The sequence below is a fragment of the Nicotiana sylvestris genome, chromosome 2 (assembly GCF_000393655.2).
Source record: "Nicotiana sylvestris chromosome 2, ASM39365v2, whole genome shotgun sequence".
Taxonomy (NCBI): domain Eukaryota; kingdom Viridiplantae; phylum Streptophyta; class Magnoliopsida; order Solanales; family Solanaceae; genus Nicotiana; species Nicotiana sylvestris.
The window spans coordinates 132,907,483-132,910,992 of record NC_091058.1 but is presented as its reverse complement, the minus strand read 5'-3'; positions in this window follow the sequence as shown (position 1 = coordinate 132,910,992).

Here is a 3,510-nt window from a genome sequence, read left to right as displayed (position 1 = left end):
GTTATTATAAATTATGCAGAGTGTAGAATACATACCAAGTAATTCTTGATAAACCAGGTTCTTCACTGAAAAATCTCTTATGTATGTCTGAATTTACCAAGAAAATAAAGATAATATCATTAGAGATTAATGAGTCATATTAGCACATGGCACAAGAGTATACTTATGAAAGTATGAGACTGAGCAAAATCTAATCTAATTACTCCATCCGTTTCATATTAGATGAGGTAGTTTGACTCGGCACGGAGTTTAAGAAAAAAGAAGAAGACTTTTGAAACTTGTGGTCTTAAAAGCTTAAGGGGTAAAAAGGTTTGTGGGGCCATGACATTTGTGTGGCTGTAAAGCTTCTCATTAAGGGTAAATGGGTAAAATAAAGAGTTTAAAGTTGAATTATTTCTATATTTAGAAATGTGTCATTTGTCTTGGAACAGACTAAAAAGGAAAGTACCTCCTCTAATATGAAACGGAGGGAGTATGGACAAAAATTCACATTTTATAACCAATTTTTGAGTTAGAACTAATTCCTTTTAGGTGATCTTAATCATCCCTAATTCTAAATTGTTCTTTTCAAAGTGATCTCTAGTTAGAGTTTTTGTGAAGATGTCAGCTATTTGCTTATCAGTAGCACAAAATTCTACAGTAATCAAACCTTTCTCATAGTTGTCCCTCAAAAAATGATTCCTAACATCTATGTGTTTAGTTCTCTTATGATGAACCGGATTCTTGGTCATACTAATGGCACTAGTGTTAGCACAGAATATAGGGATACAATCTACATCAATTCCAAAATCCATTAATTATTGTTTGATCCACAACAATTGAGCACAACATGAGGCATCAACAATATACTTAGCTTCAGCAGTAGATAGGGCCACAGAATTTTGCCTTTTGGTAGCCCAAAGGCACAATACATGAACCAAGAAAGTGTGTCATACCTGAGGTGTTCTTTCTATCCACAAGAAAACCTGCATAATCAGCATCAACATATCCCACTAGATTGAAATTACTATCTTTTGGATATCAAAGACAAAGGTCAGTGGTGCCTTTCAAGTATCTCAAGATTCTCTTAACAACAGTCAAGTGAGACTCCTTTGGATTTGCCTGAAATTGAGCACAAAGGCGTACACTGAAAACAATGTCAGGTCTTCTAGCAATAAGATATAAAAGAGAACCAATCATTCCCCTATACAACTTCTGATCAATAGATGAACCAGGTACATCTAAATCTAATTTTGTGGCTATTGCTATAGGAGTATCAATTTCTTTTGAATCTTCCATTTTAAACCTTTAAGCAACTCTTTCACATATTTCTGTTGATGGATCATAGTTCCATTTGAGTTTTGTTTAATTTGTAAGCCAAAAAATAAATTAAGCTCACCTATCATACTCATTTCAAATTCACACCCGATTAGTTTAGCAAATTCTTTACTTAGCTTATCAATAGTTGCTCCAAAGATTATATCATCAACGAATATCTGAACTTCCAAGAGATCTTTACCTATTTCCTTCAAAAATAAAGTATTGTCAATTTTACCTCTCTTGTAGCCATGCTCAAGCAGGAATTTTGATAATCTTTCATACCATGCTCTTAGAGCTTGCTTGAGCCCAAAAAGTGCCTTGTCAAGCTGTACACATGATCAGGACATTCCTTGCTTTCAAAGCCCGGAGTTTTCTTATCAAACGCTTCTTCCTTTAGATAGCTATTGAGGAAGGCACTCTTGACATCCATATGATGGAGAGTGAATTCCATGTAAGTAGCAAAGGCTATAAGGAGTCTAATAGCTTCCAATCTTGCAACTGGAGCAAAAGTCTCATCATAGTCTATGCCCTCCTATTGACTATAACCTTGAACCACCAATCATGCATTGTTTCTTGTAATTATTCCATCTTCATCAAGCTTGTTTCTAAAGACCCATTTAGTACCAATAACTAATCTGTACTTGGGTCTTGGTACCAAATGCCAAACTTGACTACTCTCAAATTTGGTTGAGTTCATCATGCATTGTATTCACCCAGTCTGCATCCTGCAAAGCCTCAGCAACATTTTTAGGTTCAATAAAAGATAGAAAAGCATCAATAGCAAAGATTCTTCAAAGAAGATATGGTTTTGGTTCCAGTGGTTGGATCAGTAATTATGTTTTCAAAGGGATGAGAACTTGGTACTTATAAGGTTTCACAACCAGTTGGTTTCCTCTAGATGTTCCTCCAATATTTTGTTTTAGAGGAACATGTTCATGGACAGGTTCCATCGAGGTTTCAGGTTCAGTTCCTCTTTGTTCAGTTCCCCCTGTCAGGTTGCCCTGAGTAGAAGAACATGTTCCATAACCTATTCCTTCCTCTGGTGCAACTACAGTCCGGGCTATGGTTTCATTTGAATTTTTTGCCAGCCCAATTGCTTCATCTTCATATTCCTGTCTCTCAAAAAGAATGTTAGTTTCATCAAAAACCATATGTACACTTTCTTTTATGCACATAGTTCTTTTGTTATAGATCTTATAAGCTTTACTATGTGAAGAATATCCCAAGAATACTCCCTCATCACTTCTGGGATCAAACTTACCTAGGGAGTCTTTACCATTATTGTGCACAAAACACTTGCATCTGAATGCCCTAAGATAGGATATATTTGGCTTTCTCCCTTTAAGTAGCTCATAAGGAGTATTCTCAATAAGAGGTCTAGTCATGCACCTATTTATAATGTAACATGCAGTGTTCAGTGTACACAGCTTCTGCCCAGAAACTATAAGGCAGTTTACTAGAAAGAAGCATAGTCCTAGCCATTTCTTCCAATGTCCTATTCTTTCTTTCAACTACTCTATTTTGTTGTGGAGTCCTAGGAGTAGAAATATTATGATATATTCCATTCTTATCACAAAACTCAGAACATTTAGCATTTTCAAATTCAGTACCATGATCAGACCTAATTGATGCAAGTTGATTACCTAGTTGTTTTTGAGTTTTTCTAACAAAAGAAGTGAACATGTCAAATTATTCATCTTTATATGTTAGAAATAGTGTCCAAGTAAACCTAGAGTAATCATTGACAAACACCATATATATCTCTTACCACCTCTGTTCAGAGTTCTCATTGGTCCACAAAGATCCATATGGACCAGTTCCATCGTTCTAGTGGTACTTACCATTTTCTTGCTTTTGAATGAGGATCTTACCTGCTTCCCCCTTGCACAAGCCTCACAAACTTTTTCTTCCTTGAACTTAAAGTTAGGCAGTCCTATCACCAAGTCCTTGGAGACTAGTTTGTTGAGTTGACTTAGACTAGCATGTCAAAGTCTTTTGTGCCAAAGGAGGGGATCATTATCCAACACATTTAAGCATCTGAGTTCATTATCAGAGAGTGTGGACAGATCCACAATATATATATATATATATATATATATATATTGTTCACTCTTTTCCCTGCAAAACAATCTTGTCAGTGATAAGATTAATCACAAAGTATTTTGTAAAGGTGAATGCAATCATGTTACCTTTATCACACAATTGTGATAC